This window comes from Euprymna scolopes, chromosome 38 (genome assembly GCF_053919585.1).
Source record: "Euprymna scolopes isolate OS-2025 chromosome 38, ASM5391958v1, whole genome shotgun sequence".
NCBI classification, from domain to species: Eukaryota; Metazoa; Mollusca; class Cephalopoda; order Sepiida; family Sepiolidae; genus Euprymna; species Euprymna scolopes.
In genome coordinates this window covers 76,004,664-76,031,670 of record NC_136519.1, presented here as the reverse complement: position 1 = coordinate 76,031,670, position 27,007 = coordinate 76,004,664, and the positions used below count along the sequence as shown (strand labels likewise).

The 27,007-nt window shown below is 36.2% G+C and overlaps 1 protein-coding gene across 5 annotated transcripts in view; it reads right to left on the bottom strand.

Moving 5' to 3' along the window:
* The window catches only part of LOC145263189 (uncharacterized), a 281,188-nt gene that overhangs the window by 145,368 nt on the left and 108,813 nt on the right, over positions 1 to 27,007 (bottom strand). For 4 of the 5 annotated variants that reach the window (XM_080120250.1, XM_080120252.1, XM_080120247.1 and 1 more), the window contains exon 2: positions 8,989 to 9,048. The gene's annotated coding sequence lies outside the window, so the exon portion shown is untranslated. Of the gene's footprint in view, positions 1 to 8,988; positions 9,049 to 16,805; positions 16,884 to 27,007 lie in introns of those variants that run through there. The other variant, XM_080120251.1, reaches the window with a different exon arrangement.

Below are 27,007 nucleotides of genomic sequence, written 5' to 3'. Positions count from 1 at the left end.
GAAACTTTTAAATGCCAATTCCAAAGTAATTTTCAGCTAACGAGACTGGTGAAAATCCAGGAGGGTCAAAATCAGAATCACCCTCTGGCCATCTCTCCATCTGCATGCAGTAAGTAAGAACATGTCAGTTGCAGAACCGCAAATTCATATGTGAAACCATGTGCTTCCCCATTAGACAACAATCGCGGATCCCGATGCTGTGTGCTGTGGTTTTCTTCTTCATCGTTTCTTCTCGTGCCGGCCATGTCAATCGTTTCTCACATTGGTGACTGATGAGAGCATGCACTGACTTACAAGTTAAAAAAAAAAAAGAGAACCAAAAAGCTTCAACACATTCTGCAGATATCAGTTGTGCTCTGGGTATGTGTGTGACGTCATCGACCCTCTAAACATTAACGTTCAGATTGTAGTTTTCCCCCAAGGTCATGTTTGTCAGTCAATCAATTCACCTCCCCATCTGCTCTGAACCACAGCTGTCGTCAACTGTCACAAAACTCACCTCCACTTCTAAACTGTCCGTAAACTAACTCTAAATATATTTGTAATATTGTGACCCTTTGGCTGTGATCATAGTATAGTATCTGTGTCAACTGTGGCAAGCAGGGCCAATTATTATGATTAGAAAAATAAACAATTAGATTGGAAAAAGTAATTGATAGGAAATAATAATATCGCTACAAAGGAATGTGAACACAGAAGATAGATGTAAACATGATTTTTGGTTTGCATGAACAAATAACTAGATTGAGGTTACATCAGCTGTTAGTCTGAGACACGTAATGAGATGTAGATTTGGGGAGATTCTAATCAATCATTAGCTGGACATCAGAGAGGACGGACGACTCAAAGGGGGAGTTGGTCTTTCCATGACGCAGGGAGCAGCGTTTCCTCAGCCAAGATGTAAAGACGTTGTAATCTTTGAAGATGTTGGCCGAAATCATGAAAATAAATGTTCGTAAATAATTCAAGTATGTGTTGTGTTATTTACACCTGTTGGAAAGAACTGTTTGCCTACAACTGTTTTGATACGTCCACATCAATCGAATCCTGTTAGAACTGTTGCATAAATGTTAAAATATACACATTAGACAATCAACTGAATGATACTATGTATATACATATCCACGCATTTACACGTACATGAATATACAGATAAAATATAAAACCAACTATTCAACATGTACGTCGCTATTGAACATATTCATACACATTACACAACAGGACCCTTTTTAGAGCCCCATTGCCCCTGATAGTACCTATTTACTATGCCTCCCCACGGGACAGAGTTAGACACCAGGGTCGTTTTTTAACGTGGAGAAAAGGTACAAAAATAAAAATTGTCTCAGTCGTGAAGGATTTCTCCTCCACCGAAAGAGAACAAGAAATAGAAGTGCAGCATCTGAAGAACAGATACTACACTTTGATCTTGTCCCGAAGGCCAAGAACAATGCCCCTGATAGTAGCCCCCTACACCAAAGTGGCAATATGCCTTGTTTGGGGTGAAAATGTAATAAAAAAAAAAAAATTAAAAAAACATATTGATCTCTATTGTCCGGTTTTTGTCCGAGTGATTGCCACAATCCTATTTCCAATCGCCTTTGTGTGCCTTGGTAAACCACTGCCCTCATCTTTCTATTAACCTCACTTCCTATAATTTTGTTTTGCTAATCAACTTTGTTTGAATGACTTCCTAACACTCAGGGATAGGGGATGTCCATAGTATCACACACAGAGTGAGTATAACAATATTGCTTTAGCGTATGTGCAACGGGCATTTTGTCATGTGTTCTGGACAAAATCTCTCCTGACTTTGTATGCAATCACTGAGCATTGCTGCTCTGGGCTAAAATCTTAATCTTGCAAGCCTAATGAATACTTACAGCCAACGAGAAGGATTCCAAGCAGGTATGTATGTATGTATGTATGTATGTATGTATGTATGTATGTTTCGCAAAAACTTCCAATAGAGGCAACAAATCCTGACAAGATTGGTATCATTTTGAAGCTCGACGTCTCGAATGACAAATATAAAACAATTGGCCCAAATCATTAATTCCTTCACCCTAAACTCGGCCGTTTTGTACAAGGAGAGGTCGATTTTTTTCGCCAACATTTTAGCAAGTCATCATCACCGTTGGATTGACTTTGGCTAATTTCAACGCTTTTGACTTCCGGTCGCATCATGGAGACATCGGCTAAGACGTCAGATTTTCTTTCACTTTCTTTTCCGCCTTTGCATCACAGGTTCAAGCCTGCCTGCCTACTACCACTTTTTTTTTTGTACACCTCTCTTCACCCTGGCTGCCTACTGTTGTTTTGATTCCCTCCCCACGCTACTACCATATTTTTTAACACCTCTATCCACATTCACGGGTTCGAGCCTGCCTACCTACTACCACTCTTTTCTTTTTTTTTTTTGCTCAACAGACACCTCCAAACACCCAGGTAACACCGAGCACCCAGACTAGTTTTATATGAATAAAATAATAGAAAAAATGTATGTATGTGTGTGTGTCTGTGTGTAAATATTTAACTGATAAACTTTAAACTACTGGTCACATAACACTGAAATTGACAGGAAATAGTAATCATACACCAAGGATGGTTTAGAATGAGTAAAATCTTTGTTTGGATTAATATCGCGTACAGAAATATGTCGGCAAGTTGAAATGCAAAATGTTCATTTCATCTTACGGACATATTTCTGTTACTTTTGCGCAAATTCATTCATAGCTTGAAGTGGTTTAATTTTAAATCTTTCTTATCTATCTGTCGATAGCTCAAACGGTAGGGAATGTGGCTGGAGCACTAAATGTTTTGTAATGTCATAAAAAATATGCTAGAGTATATAGTGTATATTTTTTTATATTTAGTCACGGGCTTGCAGGATGGTAATAATCACGACAATCAAAGTGACATAAATAACAAAAAGTGTATCAACAAAAATATTCTTACAGAAGTACACACCATGATTTGGAAGTAATAACTGCCATGAATCGATGGTATCGAATTCCTTTCCACTGCAGGAAGATGTGACACACGGTTAGGAAGGTGGGAAGAGTCAAGCCAGTGCCCCCAAAAGATGAAGAACTCTGGCCTTTTAAAAATTGCCTGGCCAACCTCGTCAGTATTTCCAGTCGGGGCACCTCAGGCAGTAAACAATAAACTTATGCCACACCAAAGAGAGGATGCAAGACCCGGGATGATGGACCTCCAGAACGAATGCCTCAGCTCACCAGATAAAAGATCGCTAAAATGGACAGTCTTAAACCTCAAATGACATGTGTTCATGATCACAGCCAAGTGGCAAATGAACGCCACTGACCGCCTCCACAACATTTAGATGTCTCTTGGTACGTTCATTATTACTAAAATCGATAGATCAGCCTATCCTATAACAAAAATATATTTTTTTTATTTTAGCTACATGTGTGCATACATGTTTCAGCTATGAATTTATTTGATGCATAAAATTTGTAGCAGACAGAATTGCAGTGAACACAAGCAGGAGCGAATTCTTGCAGCTCGAGATTTTAAATATACTTCCTTTCTGGCTTGTCCAATCAGAAACCAGCTTTCAGTCATGTGACCGAGTTTATAATGGTTAAATCATGGAGACACTCTCTCTCTTTTTTCCTGGATCTTCGACTGACAACAACCCCATGTATAACGGACCTGTCCCCAACTTCTCTCTTGGAACTCAACAGAACTCACCCACCCTCCGGGGCCCCGAGGTTCAACTAAGATGAAACACAAATAATCCAGCATCACAATCGGACTTCATTACGATACATAAATAAACTCTTCTTCTTACGCCGCTGCGTCTAATCTTTTACGCCCGTTCATACACACGAACGCACGTTTCTACTACAAACTTACACACATTGTTGGTTACATATGTGCGTACATGTTTCAGTGGAATCTCAGTTTAGAGAGACCCACTTCACCAGATCGAGTGTCGCTCTTTTTCGGTCTGATGAGGTGGGTCTCTTTAAATTGAGATTCCACTGAAACATGTATGCACATATGCAACCAACAGTGTTTATTATACGGGGTGAGTCATGGGAAACGGATGTTTTTTAGAATGCTCCTTGCTTTCCTTGAGTAAAGAATAGGGAGTGAGGAAGGTAATCCTTAAACCTGCTTAAGATGCCATTTAGTTTGTTGTTATGTTATGTTAAAAAAAAAAATCCGTTTCCCGTGACTCACCCTGTATAATAAGCATACTATATATATATATATATATATATATATATATATATATAGAGAGAGAGAGAGAGAGAGAGAGAGAGAGAGAGAGGGCTATTAGGGTCGTCCATAAATAAATAAAAGTCTGATCTTTATAAATAAATGCTGGTTGGGTTGTTGCAAATGAAATCTTAAAATCTTTTGGGAGTTGCCAAAACAATATTCATGACATTACTGACCTGACAGAGTACAACAAATGTGTGTGCGTGTGTGTGTGAGATAGAGAGGGGGGGTCTGCAATAAGTAATTTGAAACTTTTCTCTTAAAGTTTATAACATCTATTTTTCATGCATTAGCTTACAAAAAAAGAAAGAAAAACACAAAAAAAAAACAAAAAAAAAAAAAACAAAGAAATTTTGAAGTTTACTCATTCTTTCCCTACCAAATAAAGAATTTGAGATGTTATTTGTTGGCTGTGAATATATATATATATATATATATATATATATATATATATATATATATATATATATATATATATATATATATATATATATATATATGTCGTTTTAACGAGTCCTATTCATGGAAGAATGACTGGGTCAAGGCTGTTTTGTTTTATATCAAACCTGAATAATAAGTCTTACATTTTATAGTGCAGTGTGTTATTCCACCCTGGGAATAAAAAGCCATCTTTCAAACTGAAGGACACTAGGTTCAAAATCTGAAACATTTCTTTTCATATTTATACGTTTTTTCTTCCAAGGACAGTTTGGTGAAAAAAACAAAAAACATTATGCTAAAACAAAACAAAACAAATAACGTTTTAAATACACAATCACATTAATGAAAAATATGTTACTTCTTCAGAATCGTAACTAAACTGTTTTTTTAATAATTCTAACTTAGCCCTAAAATAATCCTAACCTAACCCTAAAATAACCCTAACCTAACTCTAATCCAAACCTAAAATAATTCTAACTTAGCCCTAAAATAACCCTAACCTAACCCTAAAATAACCCTAATCTAACTCTACACTAATCCTAATCTACGTTTTATGTTTTGTTTGGCAAAATTCAGTTTGGTTCGATTCAAATTTTGTAGAACCACTAAAAAGTTTTATTAAAAAAGAAAATTGTTTAATTATTTTTGTTTTGTTTTATTTTGTTTAGGTGGGTTTTTTTTTTCTAGGAAAAACTTCCATCTTTCTGCTCTCATTTTAGAAAATAGATATTTTTATTGGATAAATGCCGATTACTTTGAAGCAATTGGACAACATTTGGAATGTTGATAATTAAAAAACTAAACATATTTGTTTACAAAAAGTCGTTTCCACAGATTATTGAGATCTTGTCAACGACCTCCGTAAAATAGGCCCGTCCAAAAGTTTCGTATATCTTTTTGATGTAAGAGCTGTTGGTAATAAGTCACGGAGATAAGTTGTGAATTGGCGATATTTATTTATTTTTTTATTATTAAATGCAAATGTTAATATTAATCATATTGATTTCAGTTGTTAATTTATATTTTTTATTTGTATTTTATTAAATGTAGAGTTTTTCTAGTCCAAGAATGTGGTCATTTTATCTATCAAGTTGATTCTAATTATAGCATAAATAGATCCGACAATTCTTTTCTCTGACCCTCCCCCTGCACCTCGTATCCCTTAAAACGACACATTAGTCCAACTGCCGAACGATTGCACGTTACGACGTTTTTTTTTTTTTTTTTAAATTTTGTTGAAAGCAGAGCTCTATCAAACTAAGACGATCCTTAATAGTTATACACTGAAGACGGACGCTTTTAGTAGATAAGTTATGAATTTAGAATATTTTCTTTTTTTATTAGAGGCAAATGTTAATATTAATCATATCTATTCTGTTTTTAAGTTATATTTTTAATTTGATTGTGTTTTATTAAACATATAATATTACTGTTAAAAAGTATTATTGGAATTTGTTGTTGTCAATTTGCGGTTTGTGGTTCGCTTGCTATTTTCCTTTAAATGAACGCATTCTTCAATTTTGAATCAAACGCGTTCTTTTGCAAAAGAACACACACACACACACACACACACACACACACAAAAAAAAATATGTCAACGTTATTCTTTAGAAAACTTTTCAAATAGTGATACTAATAAAGCGCCGCCTAGTGTCGAATATGTGTGTAAAAGGGGTAGACAAACTCCATTTAAATCAAGTCGGGAATGAATCTATCCTTGCATCGTTCTTTTGCCTTGGAAGATCTCGACGTGTACGTGCAATAACATAATCGTACATACCTGCTTGCCTTGTCCATCGGGTATCTTCTTGGACGTTGGTCTGCCATCTCGTGGGGAGTGGTCACTGCTGCTGATGCATCAATAACACAAGACGGATTTGAAGCTTCAATTCAATTCAAGCCTATATCTGGACCCTGGTTGCCGCGGAGAAACTCTAATCTCCTGTCTGTTCCATCTGCACCCCAAAACCAACTCTCACATGTCGTCGTCAACCGGAAGCCTACCCCACAATTCAGTGTCACCCCTAATTTCCGGTGCATTCTATCTAGATTGACAAAAGGTGACTTGGCATTCTATCTAGGTTGACAAAAGGTGACTTGAGTTTGACGTACATACTTCCAACGGACCCGAAAAGCAACAAGATCCCAATACTTTACTGTTGAGGTCCCTAGACGCTGGAAAGTCTTCTAATCTAATTTTTTTTTTTCTTAAACTGCTAGACTTTGGAATTGCCTTCCTGGGTTCCTGCTTCTGTGATTGTACTAACCTGCAGAAGTTCAAATATAATTTGAGCAGGTATCTCGCTGCTCAGTTTCAAGGTGAGGTAGAGAGACTGGGAGTAGATTATTCTTGTTCCATCAACCATTTTGGTGTTAATTGATCTTAGTTGTTATTGCCTGTTGTATTGCCTCTAGAAGACTCAGTACTCAGAGCTAACTAATGCTTCTACAAGACAAGGGCTGAGAGCCGCCATGCTGTTTGAATATATTAAATTATTATATTGTACTAACCTGCAGAAGTTCAAATATAATTTGAACAGGTATCTCGCTGCTCAACTCCTCTCAGTCCATTGATAAACATGATCCAACATAGTAGCCCCCCCCCCCCCACTTTGCGTTCCAAGTGGCAATATGCCTTCTTTAGGTGAAGATAAGTTAAAAAAATAAAATAAAACTGCCAGCAAATGGTTTATTGAAAATGTGAAAGCTTCCCATTGCCCAATCTGTTAAAGCCTTTTATAACTAAGCAGAAGCCACAGAATAGGAAGATCACCTCAGAGTCACCAAAATGTAGAATAAAAAGACAAAACATTTAAAAGAATTTTATTTATTCATCTTAATTAACGTGCAAATGAAAGAGGGATAGAAACGATAACAGTGTTAGTACTGGAATAAGTTCATGAGCGTGGACAAAGGCAAAAGGGTAGAAAATCCACATAGTGTGAGATGAATGTCCTGTTCTGCTTACGTGTCCTGGGCAGGTCATTTGAATGACAGATAAGATCTCTTTTTTTATTCTTGTTGTTTCAAAAATAACACTGAAACTACTTCAAACAGTAATTTGGTCTTTTTATTTTATTTTCTCTTTCTTTCTTTATATTATACTAGCGTCGCCCGGGTGTGGAGAAGAGGTGTCTAAAAAAGTGGTAGTAGCAAGGTGTGGAGAGGTGGGGGGAGGAATCAAAACAACAGTAGGCAGCTGGGTGGAGAGAGGTGTTAAAAAAAAATGTGGTAGTAGGCAGGCAGGCACGAAGGAAGAAAGAAGGTGAAAAAATACGTAACATCTTAGCTGATGTGTCCATCACGAAACCAGAAGTCTCAAGTGTTGGAATTAAGGGTAGTCGATCGAAAGGAGACAATGACTTACAAAAATATTGACTAAAAAAAATCGACCCATCCTTACGAAAAAACGGCTCAGCTGAAAGTAAAGGAATGAATGTTTTTGGCCAATTTTTCATATTTGTCATCTGAGAGGCCGACCTTTAAAATTCGACTACCGATTTCATCATGTTCCAATATAGCTGTTGAAAGTTTTTGTGACACACACACACACACACACACACACACACACACACACACCATTTTGCCTTTTATATATAAGAAGATTGACCCAGTTGCCAGATAGAAGAGACAAGATAAAACAGTTTCAAGGTGAGGTAGAGAGACTGGGAGTAGATTATTCTTGTTCCATCAACCATTTTGGTGTTAATTGATCTTAGTTGTTATTGCCTGTTTTATTGCCTCTAGAAGACTCAGAACTCAGAGCTAACTAATGCTTCTACAAGACAAGGGCTGAGAGCCGCCATGCTGTTTGAATATATTAAAATTCAAGAACAGCAACACAACTTGACTACTAAAATTTTGTTTTTATTCAAAATAATCGCTAAAAATTGTAAATTTTAATTTATTAGTTAAATAAAAACTACTTGATCAATTTACATAATTTTCGGAATATGACATTTGTGTGCCGTGATGAGTAAGTACACCATAAAGATTTTTCTGTATTTTTATTTTATTAAATTAATTCGAATTCTAAATAAGAGCCTAATTCTCTAAGTATGTTAAATGTTGCTACTATTCTTCGTGTGTTACATTAGCTAGGTATATGTGTAGAAAGTAAAAGATGGTTTAAAGTCTTGTAGGGGACAATGACATTTCATTTATTCATAGTTTGTCTACAATAAACTATAAAGACAATAGGACAAGTAAGTTGTACGATTACATACAGAACTGCATTGTTCCTACACAATAAAAATGCACAAATTAGTTATGTAAAAAGATAATGTGCTGACTTACATTTTCTTGTGGTGCCTTTTCTGTCAGGAGAAAAAAACAGTGTTGTCGCAGCAGACTAACCTGAAAATGAGGAAGAAATCTGGTTTTAATTCTCAAATATGTGTGGCATTAGAGTTCTTAACCAAACTCTCATGCTCATGAGATTTAGGAATCTCTGTTTTTATTAAGAAGGTTTAAAGCAATGGACATAACTTTAAAAAAGAATTCTTCCCAAATAGTGAGTGTTGAGCTTCTTTTTTTTTTTTTTACATGGAGGTTACCACTTATCAAGGCCCGGAAGCCACTCAGGGATAAGGGTTATTGCGTGTACAGTAATCAATGGGATAGTATCGTAGTAATCATTAGTATTGGAGATTTGATAGAGTAGAGAAATGTTATAAGCATAAAAAAATGGCAGCTTAAATCTAATAAGAGAAGCTTTTCCAGGTAAAGAATTAATCCAGTCAGGATCAGCAGAATGTATAGGGTCTTCTTGTGTCAAGACAAACTTATCACTGAAAATTCAAAGAGATTTAGTATATATACTATTATATAAAAGAAACTCTGTGTGTGTGTGTGTGTGTGTGTGTGTGTGTGTGTGTGTGTTCGTTCCCTATCAACTCAAAAACAGCTGGGTCGATTTTTATGTAATTTCATACAAAGGTACTTTGTGTATCTGGCAATGTTATTAGATAGGTTTGTATTAGAATGTCTTCAATAAGTATCAATAATCTATAATCAAAATAATTCAATAAAAAAAAAAAGAACAGACGATTTGGGCCAAAGTTAAAACCTTACACAGCCGAACATCACAGATACATTTCAGAAGTTTTATTACAACACAAGCAGAAAGGCCCGGCATATAAAATCAACAGTAGCTTCTTTGATAAGGCATTCGAAATAAATGTTCTTGTTTAGAACACAATTGAACTATGATACTTGACTTTTTCATTTTAAACTTAAATTCAAGCCATTACATATAAAAAAATAATTTTATAAAATCAACAGTAGGTTCTCTACAGTGCAATATAGACTACAATGTATTGTGGACTAAGTCATTGTTGGGAGGCATGTGAAGCTTCCTCCCAGTGCATCGCGATAAGTCCCCAAGTAGAGCAGGCAATCAATCGATTAGATTGAAAAATAGGAGATTTCACTGATTTCGATGACAATAAAAATATGGGAGTGTGAAAAATTCATTGGTCATCATTCAATCCCGGGCAACGTCAGGTCTCGCTGTTAGTATTTTATAAAGCGATTTTAGCATCTGATTGATTCGTTTCTATGACCCCTGGTTATAAATAGAATCACTTAAATCCTTTTGGTCATGCTCTCTTAATATTTTTTGTCTCAAGGGTGGTCATCATTGTTGCTTCGGTTGCTTGGAGACTTGTGAAGAAATACCAGTCAAGGATCCATTCTCAACAGTGAGTCTTACATGTGCAAGGCCAGGAACTGGCACATTACCTGTCAAACTGAGGTATACTACCTGGGGAGTACCTAGGAAGTCTACACTTCCAGGCCTTGCCACTCGGTTTTTGGGTGCAGTAAGTTCATTGCTCACTGCCCTACCAGGGAATGCCGACAGGGCTGTCCAGGCAATTTTTGCTACTTTATCTGTTCATCATTACATGTCACTTCAGACTTCCTGTCTATGTTGCAATTTCCTGAACATATGTGATACTATCGATGTCCTACCCCCCACCCCCACCCCCAAGTGTTGGGAAGTAGTAAGAATAGCGGCAGAAAATATAACAAAAGAAGGATGAAATTAGTTTATCAGCAGAACAATGGAGAGGAAGTTGTTCACAAGGAACACAAAAGAAAACTACAATGGGATTGTTAATCAAGGTGCGGCAGTAATGGAAACAAAAGGATCAATCAATACATTTTAGAAGTTAGTTTTAAGGCTGGTAACAAGTTTTGTGACAGTTTGTGACAGTTAAGTATAGTTGTGGACACTCTTGGGTTTGCGACAGTTTATGACTGTTACAGTGAAGGACAGCTTTTTTCTTTTTCTTTTTACAAAGGATTCACCACTTATCCAGGCCCGGAGACCACTTGAGGATAAGAGTTAAAGAGTGTATGGTAGTTAATGGGACAATATCGTAGTAATTGTTAATAGTCGGAATTTGGATTATTTAAGGGGACAGCTCATCAAGAACTTGTTCACATTGCACATAAAGACTACCATATTGTAGTCAGCTAGAAAGCTGGAAAACAGAATAGAGTTCCACAGGTGTGCGGTTCTAAAAACGAAACTTTGTTCATGGAATCTATGTTTAAGTTTAGGGACAGATAAAGAGTGGGAGAAATTATTGATAGTGGTTTCAACTGCAAATCAAACGTAGTTAAAGTGGTGTTTGGACCAGATCAAGAGAGCTTTAGAAGAGCGAGATGAGCTGGCATGCACTGACGAACATGGCCTCGGCAGATCGTAGATGTAGAGCTTTGCATGTAGAGGATCGATGGTGTCACACACATACCCAGAATACAACTGATGTTTGCAGAATGTGTCAGAGTTTGTGCTTTTTAGTCTTTTGTTTTATTTTATTTTTATACTTGTGAACCATTGTACGCCTCTTCAGCAGCCACTAATGAGAAATACGAGAACACTGCCAGAAGAGAAGAAGATTATGGCAAACAATGTTGGGGTTGACAATGTTGTTGAACAGACACCACTTTTAATTTCTAATGGAATTTTCCGATTTCTTTTTATTCTAGCCTTGTGTGAAAAATGCCGGTTTTAACATTATTTTTACACAACCTGCATCCACCGTGCTACATATTTACTGGAAGTCATACTTATGCGTTAAAGAAATAGATTATAAAAACAAAGAATAAAATCAAGACAATAAAATCGAACTGGATTAAAAAAAACAAAATTATTACTAATAATGGATGATTCCGATATTTTTTTAAATTTTACTACAATTACTTATTCTGTTCTAAATTTCTGATTCCAATATAATTACCAATTCCGATTTTTTAAAATATTTAGCTGTAGAATTGTTATTTTTTTATTTCTTTAATTTTTTGGTTTACCGTAAAAACCCATGTAATATGAGAATATAGTTTCTTAAATGGTAAAAATACATTTATGCTGGAATCTATAGATTTTAGTTTTACTGGTAGTTTTAAATAAATAAACATTCATCATTTTATCTTTGGTACCAGAAGTTGAAAATTAAATTAAAAGACAGACAGACATAAAAGAGTTGTATTGTGGAATTGGAAAATCGTCAAAAAAATTTCTGATTCTGGTACCGCCAATAGTTTTGATTTTTTCGATTCTGATTAATCGTCCCAACACTAATCATTATTTTTCAAAATCGGCTGTACATTTAAAATGAAGGAAATCATTATGCACGTTGTAATACATAAATCTCACTTGTAGAAGATGAGAATTTATCAAAAGAAAGAATGGCAAAGTCGATTCATACAAAAAAAGAATTATTTTTAATTTCTTATTAGCAACTTTTTCTTTCTTGTAATAACTACTGAATCTTTTGGGGTAAATCCAGAATTCAACGTAATTAAAAAAAAAAAGAAGAAGAATACAGAAATTTTTTTATGATGTATGTATCTGTAACAAAACGAAAATATCATATTCCAAAAATCACATAAATTGATCAAGTAGTTTTTTTTGTTGTTTTTTTTAACTAAGAAAATCAAATTTTAGGATGAAGCTAGGCGTTGCTTTTGACCTGCCGTCTTCTTCTATAATATAAATCTCACCTGTCTTTTTAAGTATATGTATGTATGTATGTATGTATGTATGTATGTATGTATGTATGTTGGGGTGGAGAGGGCTCCCGTAAGCCGTGGTGAAGGCAACCTTTCTAGGAGAAGCAAATCTCTGATTTAAAAAACCATAAAGCGGAAGACCAGTACCCGCATTAAGCTGGTCTGCAGTTTAATTTGTTGCTGGCTATCTTGCTCTTGCTTGTTGCTGGATCTCAACATTTTGAACCGAGAGAGAGACTTAGCTGTCGTACAAAGCTAAGACTCTGTAACATCATATTTGTATAGATACTCCCTCAGGCATTTGGGCTCATGGATTTTAAATGTCTGAGGGTGTGGCACTCGTCTGACAAGACGTTGCAATCATCATCATGTATGTATGTATGTATGCATAAAACTTTCGACAGAGGCGACGGATTTTAACGAGATCGGTATCGTTTTGAAGCTCGACCCTTCAAACGACAAATATCGAAAAATTGGCAAAAAAATTAATTCCTTCACCCTCAACTGGGCACTTTTCTACAGCTTTTTTCGCCGATGTTTTCAAAAGTCATCCCCTCTTTTCGATTGACTAGCCTTAATTTAACCTTCGCCACTTTCAGTTTTGCAATGGACGCAACGGCAAAGAGTCCCGTTTTTTTTGTTTCACGTTCTTTTCCATCTTCGCAGTATGGGTTCGAACATGCCTGCCTGTCTACCACCACGTTTTTATTTATTTATTTATTTTGCTCAACACCCATCTCTAAACACCTGAGCAACGCCGGACACCCAGTCTAGCATTTAAAAAAGAGAAACAACTCAATTCGAACTACTGATATTTTAAAATCGGTCCTATAATGGCAACAGTACACTATTAATTGTTAAAAATCGTAAAACAATGATTATATAAATATTTGATCAATTCATGTGATTTTTGAAATATGAGATTTCCAATCTGTGGTGGGTATGTAGATCATAAAGAGTTTTCGGTAAATTTTTACTTGGTTTCCACCATAGCATTTTCATTCAAAATGACGACTTTTGAAGGATTTCCGGTATGCTGAAAACGAATACCACATTTAAATTTTCCACAAATAAAATAATCCGCCAAAACTATGCACGCGCCTACGCGTATAACCATGGCTTTCACTTATAACAAAGCGAAATTACATTGCTTAATATCTGGAAAACTACTTACGGAAAATTAAAATGCGATATTCGTTTTCGGTATACCCGAAAACCTGTATTAAGTCGTCATTCTAAAGGAACACGTTAAGTAAAAATTTACCAATTTTATGTTTTTATTATTATTATTATTATTATTATTATTATTATTATTATTATTACTAGGTTGAATTCTAGATAAAAACCAAAAATTACTCAATTCTCATGTGACATTGTAGGGGGCTGGTGACGTATCCAAAACAATTCGCCGCCATTGAATGGCTTTTCAATCTTCTTCTTAAGCCGTTCCCTACCAGCAGAACACAACTAAGACTTTCTGTTTTTATGTTAATCCTCTTCTGGTTTGAAAAAAATATCAACGTCAATATTTGGGGCATGACGGATTGTCATTCCAACTTTTAGGTCCCTCCCCCTCCTTCTCACTTTTTAATTTTCGAAACAATCTCTATTTGGATACGCAAAAAAAAAAAAAATAAATAAATAATAATGATAGCTTAGTGTGGTCTCGTGGGTTCAGTTGTCTTTTCGAGATTTTGTGGGTTGAGGCTTTCCTGTTAGAAACATCATCTTGCTAAGAGATGCTTGCTTTGTTCGCATCTGACAGATATTTTTTGTCATGTACATATATGTACAGAGAGAGAGAGAGAGAGAGAGAGAGAGAGAGAGAGAGAGAGAGAGAGAGAGAGAGAGAGAGAGAGAGAATTTAAGATTGGTTGAAATAATTCGAGGTAATCTGGAAGAAACAGAGAGCCTGTTTCCTCCGTTTGACTATAGGTGGCGTTACTGTCTGTCCACCCAGTTACGGAAGCACAAAATGTATATAACAGCACCTTTGAAATAAAAATAAATGTTTTTGTTATATTTTAATTTTAAACATGTTTTTTTTTTTGCAAACATATTTCAGTTTTATTTTTTTTTCAAACATATTTAGTTTTTTTTTTTTTTTTTTTTTTTACAAACATATTTAAGTTTTATTTTTCCAAACATTTACGTTTTGTTGTTTGTTTATTTTCAAATATTTAGGGTTTTTTTTTGTTGTTGTTTTTACGTTTCTAAAAGAACATCCTTTAAGGAATATTCAAGAAAACACATATCACTTGCATCAATTATGTGGTTTGGCAAGGGTTAATTGGCGGAAAAGATCGTAATAGATTGCGCATGTTTACAAAAAAAACAAAAAACAAAAAAAAAAAACTATATTTGAAAAAAAAATAACAAAAACAAATATGTTCGCAAAAAAAGAAAAAACGTAAATGTGTTTGGAAAAACAAAAAAGAAACGTAAATGTTTCCACAAAAAAAAAAAAAAAAAAAATAAATATGAAAAACGAAAAAAAAAATGTACATGTTTGAAAAAAAAAACAAGCAACAAAACGTAAATATGTTTGAAAAAATAAAACTTAAATATGTTTGCAAAACCAAAAAAAAATAAAACTTAAATATGTTTGAAAAAAAATAAAACTTAAATATGTTTGCAAAACCAAAAAAAAAAAAAAACGTAAATATGTTTGAAAAAAAAAAAAAAACTTAAATATGTTTGAAAAAATAATAAAACTTAAATATGTTTGCAAAAAAAAAAAAAAAAAAACGTAAATATGTTTGAAAAAATAATAAAACTTAAATATGTTTGCAAAAAAAAAAAAAAAAAAACATGTTTAAAATTAAAATATAACAAAAACATTTATTTTTATTTCAAGGGTGCCATTATATACATTTTGTGCTTCCATAACTGGGTGGACAGACAGTAACGCCACCTATAGTCAAACGGAGGAAACAGGCTCTCTCTTTCTTCCAGATTACCTAATTCGACAAGTACAAAATCGATTTTAATAAACATTTCTATTTAAAAAATTAAATTGCATTATTTTTCAAATTTTCGAATAGTGATTTTTTTTTTTAAACAATACAGTTCTTTGGTATAGTTTCAAGTGAGGGTTACATCATATCACCTCACATCTTCGAAGTCGGCTTGAAAGTCAACACCAAAGTTTACCTGGATGTGCTGAAGAGTGTACTGTAGTGATCCTCTGGTGCAATCAGGTGGCAAATCCTGGGTGTGGCAACAGAACTCAGTGCTGGCCCACAAGTTCAAAGAGACCGAGGCTTAGCTCCAAAAGAAGTGTGATGATTTTGCATCCTTCTTTCAATGCCCCCCTCCTCCCCAACCTGAATCCACTGAACTACTTCGTTTGCTCATACGTCGAGAACATCACCAACATGACCTCCCACAACACAAGGCGAGCTCCTGCTGGTGCTTGTGGAAAAAGCATGCTCCCAGTTCCAGACCCGTATTGAGATGGTGATTAAGGCTGAACACAGTTACATTGAATAGATATCAGCTCTACTACATAATCAAGTTACCGGAATTGATTTCTTCAATAAAAGTTTTAAAATGAAGTTGTAGTGTTGTTTTTAATGTCAGAAACGTGTAACTACATACCCAAGATGTACTTTCAAATTTAAATGAAGAGTTACCGTTAGGTGCATCCTATACGTAACATACCAGACGTAGATCGAAATGTTAATGGTATGCTCAGATCTTGCCAACCACTATACCATCAACGAAAGTGACATATGACTAGACGTTGAAAACATGACTTTGAATTTAAACACATTATAAACATTATGCTTTGAATTTAAATATCAACTGTCTTAAACATTGTCTGAGAGAGAGAGAGAGAGAGAGAGAGAGAGAGAGAGAGAGAGAGAGAGAGAGAGAGAGAGAGAGAGAGCATGAGGGGGGGGGGTCAAGTAAGTATATGGCAAATGGCAGAGGAGTAATGTCAGGAATGCTTTTTCTTTACCCAGTGTGTGCTACAACTCGGAAAAGGACAAAGGAAAGACCAAGTGTGGTCATATTACAACTGTGATTATTTACAGTAATAATCACTGCTGTGAACATAGCAAAATAAGTAAGCCAGCGACACTCACCTTAGGCCGTTTGAACCGGCTTCCTCTGAAGGAGAAAGTCTCAAGGAAATATCAAATTCACAAGCTACCCCCAGTCGCATGTATATTCTTGTCAGAGGAGATGGTATTTATTTGCTCCCCCACTGAGCAAATTAGGCACAAGGCCGTTTTTAATGTGAGGTAAAAACCAGCTCCCCAAAAAGGGGGCACTCTGGTTACCAAAAATAATAATTGTCCCAGTATAGAGGGTTTCCCCTCCATTGACTGGTACAAATTATCTTAAGTGCAGTATCTGCCGGAACAGATTCTTGTCAGAGGAGATGACGGCTTTAGGTTTTTGCAGTTTTTGCACAGAGGTGCCGACATCCTCCTACATACAGTACTTGGTATTCCCAAATGGTCACCCATCTGGTATTGACCAAGCTCAACGTTGCTTAAATTCGGCGATCTAATGAGAACCGTTGTGTCAACGAGACTGTACCGTTTTTCTGTGGATATAGAATTACATAAACTATGTTACTATGTTATGTATTAAGCTTTTTTTTTTTTGTATTGATGATATTGTTTGCATGGCTAATATTACTAAACGAGTGATTATTTAGTCCGTGGGTCGGTAATTTTTTTTTTTTTATCATGGAAATCGCTCCAGACAAGGTATGAAGCCATTTGATGCAAGAAGCTAAAACTACCAACATAACACTTTAAGGTCAAAACTCAGCTTTTTAAATTTTTTTTATTTATTTTATTCTTTATTCATCCTAAACAAGGCATATTATTATTTGGACGTAAGAGGCTACTATTTGGGACCATATCTACAGGAATACTATGTAGGGAGTTGAGCAGCGAGATGTCTGTTCATGTAACATTTACATGTCTGCATGTTACTTCAAAGAGAGTTGAAAGTGGACCTTGGATTTACTTTCGGCAGCCTCATTCCTTATTTTGTCCTTTAGTCCTCACGTTCCATAAGCGATGTTTCTGGTAAAGGGGGAAGAACTGCTGTTTTCTGATAAAGAGGGGAGAATTAGTGTTTTCAATGTGGAATTTATCCATCTAATATTTATTGTTGGTAAGTTTGTTTTTTTTTTTACTTTTTTTTAGCTCCTTACATCAAGTGGTTTCTTGCCTTGTCTGGAGCGATTTCCATAAAAAAAGTAAAAGTAAAGCATGATCAGACAGGAAACGAGTTGTATGAAAAGTTTGAGTCATCAAAAAGTCTTTCATGTCTCGCGTAAACACGATATAACGTATTACTATCCTTCGAACGTGGACGCATCCATGATGTTTGACGTCAGTTTATTTGCTGAAAAAGGGTATTTGTGATGGTGAGATTGACCTGTACAAAAACCAAATACACCCTAAGATGGAGTACTGTCGCCACATCTGGGGAGAAGCTTCTAAGCGCACCGTTTCTAGACTTCGCAAATTACAAAACCATCTTTGAAATCTAGTGGGCGAGAACCTTCTCGCCTCCTTACTTCCATATCTATAGAGATAGTATGTAGGGAGTTGAGCAGCGAGATGTCAGTTCACATTACATTTACATTTCTGCATGTTACTTCAAACCGAGCAGAAAGTGGATCTTGGGTTTACTTTCGACAACCTTGTACCTCTTGCTTTCCTTATTTTGTCCTTAAGTCCTCACATTCCATGAGCAATATTTCTGACAAAGGGGGAAGAACTGCTGTTTTCTGGCTCAGAGTCTATCCATCTAATAATTTTATTGGTTAATTGCTTTATCAAGGCCCAGAGGCCACTCTAGGATAAGGGTTAAAGAATGTATAGTAGTCAATTGGAAAATATAGTAATCATTAGTAATAGAAATTCAGTAAATTTGTTAACTTAAGTGGAGCGGCTTATCAAGAACTTGTTTACGTTGGACTTGAAGACAACCATATTGTAGTAAGCTGGAAAGCAGGCAAACAGAAGACAGTTCCACAAGCGTACAATTCTAAGAAAGAAACTTTGTTCATGGAATTTATGTTAAGGTTTAGGCACAGATAAAGAGTGAGGGAAATTATTGATAGTCTTTTCAGTTAGATGAGTGATTTTCATGAAAGTTTGGAGAGGGAGGACCATAGATTGGAGCTCAGACGAGCACTTGCCATGAAAATAACAGTAAAGCAGAGACAGACTCGCAACATCTCTTCTGTGAGAAAGAGGTTGCAGGGAAGAGAAAAGGGCCTCCCCTACTAGGCTACAAAGTCTATTTTGAACTCTGCCAAGGCAGCTCCTGCCTAGACGTGGCAACAGTACTGCTCCTTGGACGTACCTGCTCTTATATAGGTAGAGAATTGCATCAGCAGCGAGACATCTACTGGATCAATAGAAGGATCTCACCATTTTTCCAGCGACCTTGCCAATGGATTTGATGTATGTGTTCCATTTCAGATCAGGAGTAAAGGTCAAGCCCAGGAGCTTGTCAGAAGCTTTGTGTCTGTCGTTTGCAATGACAGTGTAAAGTTGATTGTAAAAACCGTTTTTTTTTTTTTTTTTGCATTGAACATCTTTGGTGCATAACAATTTACAAACATGACCGGAATATCCTTGTCTAGGTCTAGCTTAAGAGTCATGATTCGATCGGAAATAGATGTAGGAAGAGAAGAAAGAAATTTTGCAAATTCAGTTTTGATGGCGAAGCTCCTGATATGCAAGCTTATTATTATTTCCTACAACTCAAGAAGAATGTATATCCTGCAGCAACTTCCTCAAACTGCCTTGAACCAGCAAGACGAGTTTCACAGAGAGCAGCAATCGAGATGCTGTGTTTTTAATAAACCATAGCAACAAGTGTTGTCTTAAATTCTGGTCCCGATTTGTTATTTTGTGTGCTACTATGAAGGTGACCCACGAGTCACTAAGTGCTGAGAGGGGAACAATAGATAGGAAGTTTCATCCAAATTTACAATGAAATAGGAAGTAACAAACAATGAATCTGTAGGTATTTTTAGATCGAGCCTTTTAGATTTGACAATGACAATACAAGCCTACAGATTTGACAATGACAATACAAGCCTACAGATTTGACAATGACAATACAAGCCTACAGATTTGACAATGACAATACAAGCCTACAGACTACAAGGAAAGGGCAGCTTCTGGGTGGCTGGGGTGGGGGCGACTTCAGATACCGACGCAGAGAAGACAGTTGACATCGAGCTGCCGGTTGCGATGGATGGAAGCTGATAGTGACATGTATCGACAGTTTTTAGAGTTGACTGTGAAACAGAAATAGAGACGAATTTCAACTGACAAACGAGCCTAGCCTTGGTAGTATGCGGGGGTTGAACTATAGTTTCACACACACCCAGATTCCAACTGATATGTATGTGAAGCATTGGCGTTGTGTTTTTCATGTTTATTTTGTTTTAATATTTATTCTTGTGGATCCACATGTGTTCTCAATGATAGTCGCCAGTGAGAAAAATGACGATCAGGCCATAAGGAACACAGCGTACGAAAAATACCACGGTACACACAACATTGGGGGTCGGCGGTTTGGTGGGGGCCACACACCTCTGGGAACACCTGTAATGTCCATACATTCCAAGAACCAAGAGTGATTTTTGCGACAACATCACCGACTTCAATGCTGTTTCCATAGTCTACTCCTTTCTCTCTTCTTCTTTTTGCCAGATCGTCGTCGCTCACATTGGCAGCTGTTGAAGGGGTGGGGGTGGGGTTCAGGAGTCCACAAGTATATAAAAATACAATACAAAACACAACTCCAATGCAAAATGCAGACTCCATATTTTTTTTGGAAATATCAGTTGTCTGTGGGTATGTATATGACACCATCGACCCTCTAGATCGAGGGAGGGGCAAACTTTTGAGTGCAAGGGCCACATTAAAAAAATTCTAATTTTACTGGGCCGCATAGTATTTTCCAATATGATTGAAATCTAAAATAAACAAAATAAAAGGATTTCAAAGAAAAAATGCAATTAATTTTTACATTACTGAATATAAAATCCTTTTGGGCATTCAATATTCAATACTTGGAGGGCTGCATGAATTCTTTTGGTGGACCGCATGCGGCCCATTGGCCATAGTTTGCCCACCTCTGCTCTAGATGCTACATCTACTGTTCAAATTGTGTTTGTCAGTCAGTTTTCGTTTACTTAGATGCCTGTCTTAACAAAGACTGAGAGTGCATCTCTTCCAGTGGTAATACTGCACCGTTAGACACTAACCTAGGAATTTCAGGTCCTGGCACATGTGGTGACGCTCCAGAATATAAGAGGGATGGTAACAGGTGCTACACCTTTCTGAAGGGTGTCCTGGAACAGTGCAAGCAGGGGCATTCTCCTCCTTGATGTATTGTACATAACTACCGACCTACAAAATATATGGTGATTATGGATTCGGCATTAAATAACCCGGAAAGGGTTGATATGCCGTAAAACAAAAACAACCAACAAACACCCTTCACATTTCTTCAAATATTTAAGTATATCTCTTCATGGGACAACACTGAAAAAATGATTTTTTGATATAATGAAAAGTAGTCTGTCTGCAGCATATACAACAGAGTTAAGTTATTTTCTCCTCAAAATAACTCAAACTATAGCCATTAATAGCTAAATCCCTGGCAACAAAAGTGAGTACACCTCTTACGGAAAGTTCTTAATATTAACATACAACATGTCAACTCTGAATATTTTGTGTGGCCATCATCATTATCCAAAACTGTCTTTACTTTTCTGGGCATGGAGTTTACCAGAGCTTCATATGTAACCACTGGAATGCTCTTCCACTCTTCAATTACGATGTCGCAGAGCTGGCGGATATTTGAGACTTTGCACACCTCCAAATTCTGCTTGAGCATGCCCCAAACATGTTCTATTGGGTTCAATATTAATGAATAAGAGTGTTTTTAGAGTGCTTGGGAAGCATTTAGTACCGTACAGGGTGGAACAATATAATTGTCGTCCTAGAAAAAACGACATGATTCCATTTCCGTTTGATGAAAATCGGTTTTCTTCTTTTATTACAGACCATCTACTAGTTGGCTAGTTGTGTACAAATCCCAAGAGCGATAGGAGCCTTCTATCATGTCTGAAAGTGACACAATGTTCAGCAAGTGAGATGTGCCGCTATACAACTCACGCTCTCTACCAATCCAAGTTATGACAACAGGACCATTGCCAGCACCCTCAAAATGCAAATCTGGACGGTTCAACACTTGAGAGCACAGCTCAACGAAATTTCCGGTCACGGTTATAGTCTTTGGTGTGCTTTTAAGTGAAGGCCACATCATACCACCTCACATCTTCGAAGTCAGCTTGAAAGTCAACACCAAGGTGTACCAGGATGTGCTGAAGAGCATGGTCATCCCCTGGTGTAATCAGGTCGCCGCTGACAAACCAGCAGGACTCAGTGACTGTCCACATATCCAAAGAGACCCAGGCTTGGCTTCAGAAGGTGTGCTACAATTTGCACTCTTGTCACTGGCCTCCCCTCCTCCTCCGACCTGAACCCGCTGAACTACTTTGTTTGGTCATACGTTGAGAACATCACCAACATGACCTCCCACAACACCAAAGCCAGCCTGATCGCCACCATCTGCCGAGTATCTGCCTTGCGGAAAAGGCATGCTCCCAGTTTTTAATCCGAGGCAGTGATTAGGACTGAACGCAGCTACATTGAATAGATGTCAGCCCTACTACATGATCAAGTTACATGCATTGATTTTTTTAATAAATGTTTTAAAATAAAGCTGTAGTGTTGTTTTCTTTAGGGCAACAAATTTATTGTTCATAATCTCATATACATATATTTTAAAACTGCATCTGATATTCGCGGTTTTCACTATTCGCGGGGGGGGGGGCGGATTAAGAACTTAACCGCATTAGCGAGGGAATTGTGTAGTTATTTCTACTTGTAACGAGACAATATTAATCCTCCTTACAACGAGAGGTTCTTTCTGAAATAAATAACCTGGGCAGAGGTGGAGGGGCAACTTTAAAATCAGTGAGAATCTTTAACCCTTCACCTCCTGGCAACGTTCCTATGGTAGAGAGGTGGGAACTCATATTGGGTGGCATGGAAGGAGATGGAAATAGCTGGGTAAGAAACCCCAGTCAAATAGAAATGATACTTCTGTCTGTGGCGACGGTGGGGTTATGGTAGAGGGTTTCCTTTCTTAATAGAAAAAGTAATCCGTGGTGAAGCAAATAAATACCTACAGTAGGACAGAAAGTAACAATAGGAAAGAGTGAACTAGCAAGGAGAGCTGACACTGCCCGTTATCTGTTGAAAAAAAGGTCCTTTCTGTGATCATGTAGCGGGATCGCGAAGAGTTTCCTGGGATCACAAAGAAAAATTCTGGCAAAAGAACTGACCCAGTAAATTATCGCCCCATTAGCCTCCTCTCACTTTTCGTCAAAATATTTGAGACAATAATTAACCAAGCTCTAGTCCATCACCTTACAAATGCTAAACTTCTGACTGACCAACAATATGGATTAAGGCAAGCCTGTTCCACAGCAGACATCCTAACTGTAATCTCAGAACGTATATACCAGTCACTGGAAAAAGCGGGGAAGGGTAGAGCGGTAGCTCTAGATATATCTAAGGCTTTTGACAGGGTATGGCATGAGGGTCTTCTCAAGAAAATCAGATCATACGGCATCACTGGAAGAATACATGACATAATTAGATCCTTCTTAGATAAGAGAAAAATCCAGGTTGTCCTTGACGGTCGTACATCTAAACAATATTATATAAATGCGGGAGTGCCTCAGGGGTCTATCGTTGGACCTCTGTTATTCCTAGTATTCATAAATTACCTCCCTGACAAAATTGTTTGTGAGATGGGTATGTATGCTGACGATACCACGCTCTATAACAGACACGACAGGAAAACAAATGATCACATATCTAAAGATATGGCAAAAACACTAGAGGAAGACCTCCGATCCATAGTGGAATGGGGGACAAAAATGTATGGTCACCTTCAATGCTGCCAAGACTAAACTTGTTTCCTTCAATAATTACAAGAAATCTTCCCTACTGCCAATAGCAATGGCCAAAGACTCTTTATCTGAAAGTACATCTTTTAAACTCTTCGGCCTAACGTTCATAGGAAACATGAGTTGGAACAATTACATTGAGAGTATTGCCAGGACCGCTGCGAAGAAGGTGGGTTCTTGCTACCGTGCTAGAAAGCTATTAACGCCTGAAAGTATCCTATACCTCTATAAGGCAACCATTCGCCCATGTATGGAGTATTGTTGTCATATTTGGGCTGGTGCATCTGCCACTAGTCTCTCGCTCCTGGACAAGATTCAAAAGAGAGTCGGCAATTTGATAGGTCTTCAACTATCAGCTAAACTTCAGCCTCTGTCACATCGACAAAATGTTGCATCCCTCTGCCTGTTCTACAAGTACTTTAACGGTGAATGCTCTGACGAACTGCAAGCACTTGTGCCCCCTTGACGTAAATACCCCCGACAAACCCAACAAGCAGCTAAATCCCACCCCTTCACAGTAGAGATCCCTAGATGCAAAAGAGCCTTCTACTCCAGTAGTTTCTTCCCCAGAACAGCTAGACTTTGGAATTCCTATCTGGGTCCCTGCTTCCCTGACTGTATTGACATGCAGAAGTTCAAGTGCAACGTGAACCGACATCTTGCTGCCCAACTTCCTACACAGTATCCCTGATGCTTAAGTACTTTATAGTAGCCCCTACATCAAAGTGGCAATGTGCCTTGTTTGCGGTGAAAATGTAATAAAAAAATAAATAAATAAAAATGACTGTAATTGCCACACGCTTTCTCCACTTCATAGAAATTCGCTTTCTTCATCCCTTCCAAAAACTAGTAAGTTTTCATAGGGACGTGTGAACTCAAACTATCACTCCCCTCCCACAATGAAAACCGTTTCAAACTCCAAAAGTAACACATCTATGTGAAAGTAACAAGCAAACTTAGAAACTTCTATCAGACAGGATCAACAAAATCAGTGTTCCTCAGGCTTCACCATATGCTCCCCAATGTATGCTCAACAACCGTCCCCACCTCGTGCCTTTGGCTAGGAAGATGCAGAAAGCAAGTCACAAAAGAAAAAGACTCATTGACTCACGTACCAGACTACACATATCTCCTTCCATATCCTAGCGAGAGTCAGGTGGACAGAAACGAAGTGCTACTCACAACTGCAAGAACAAGAACAAAGCAAACAGACGCACATACACAATACCACATTGTCAAATACTCACATACGTGTACATTATATATATATATATATATATATATATATATATATATATATATGTATATATATATATATATATATCTTCGATTTTTTGGAAAGATCGGAAAATTTAGTAGTATTGGAATCGATATCAGAATCAGAAAAATTTTTTCCGATGCCAAAAACAATTCTTTCTATTAGCTTTTTCATTTGATTTTGTTTAAAACAAGATCTTCCATTCTTGGTAATAATGATAGAATAATAAGTATTTATTGATTTTAAACTACTAAAACTAAAATCGATAAATTATTCCTCCCAAGTACATTTTTATGTTTACGAAAATACCTACACATTTAACATGTGTTTTTACGGTAACAGGAGAAAAAATAAAAACTCTATAGTTAAATATTTAAAGATTTATAAAGAATCAGAATTGGAGTCGATAATTGTATCAGAATCGGGAAAAATATTGTAATCGACCCATCACTAATATATATATACTAGCAAAAGTGTCCATACTAGCAAAAGTACCCGTCGTTGACTGGGTTCAAAAACAGCCTATAGAAAATGGACTGATTTATGAAAGTATGATAGCATATGAAAAGGAAGGGTTGTAAAGAAATAGATTCGAATTTGAGGGTATCAAAACCAAAGCAAAATATGATGAAAGTAAAAATAAAATAGATAAACCCCATAATTTATTATGCCATACCTGTTCACACTGAAACACTTATCACAATATTCTGTGAATATATATTAAAAAACCTTGTTAAACTTTGTGACATATTTCCATTCTATGGAGGTCAGGCGCGAACGAACACCCAATAATTTTATTATACCATATTTCTCCAAACTGAAACATAATTATCAAAGTATACTTACGCAGATAGATATGAAAAGTCTTTATTAAAGTTTGTGCCTATTTCCATTCTATGGAGGTCAGGCGTGAACGCAGACCCCACAATTTTATTATACCATCCCTATTTAAGCCAAACATACTTATCAAAGTATTATTATGTACATCTATATCAAAATCACTTGTAAACGTTTTTTTTTTTTTTTTTTTTTTTAAGTTTTTATTTCCATACTTTGTGGACCAGGCTAGAACGCAGACCCCACAATTTTAATGAACCGCCGTTCTGCCAGATCAAACATACCTAATCCTGTGTCTCGGTGCATCTTCTATCATTATATGTAATCAGTTTTTTTTAAAATAGTCAACCATATAGAAGCCTGTTTGTAACCACACACACACACACACATTCAGCTTTATATATATATATATATATATATATATATATATATATATATATATATATATATATATATATATAAAAGAATAACAGTATAGTTGCATTCTAGATTCAAATATTTATTTTTTTATGCGAAACAGCTCCTCCAGCATGTTAAAATTTCGGTTCATTTTTTTTTTACAGATCCGTTTCGTGATGCAGAAACAAACGATTATTATTATGTCAATAATGTCTATTTTCGTCTATTTACTCGTCAGAAATATAGAAATTCTTTGTTTAGATAGAAAAAATGTCTGACAATATAATGTTGCAAAAAGAAAAAAGATTCACAGGAGACTCAAACTGTTATTATATTTAACATACATTTAGCTTCTAAACAAATATACAATAAATAAATATTACCAAAGGAAAGATAAATTACTCTTCTACCTACCATATTCCAAAAATTTCATAAATTGATCAAGTTGCTTATTTTTATAAAGAAACTCATTTTTAAGCAATTAATGGGAATTCGTATGCATTACAACATAAACCTTGCAAATTTGAATTATTGAGTTATCTTTGCTTTGTTTTGCTTTTAGATTGTTTTTGAAATAGAAGACAAGACACTCGCTTTTCTGTTACTCATAAAATTTGATTTTCTTATTTAAAAATAAAACTATATAATCAATTTATGTGAGTTTTGGAATGTGATATTGTTGTTTCTTGATAGGTACACACATCATACAGATTCTTTTTATTTTTATTTTTTAATATAGGGTAAATTCCAAAAGA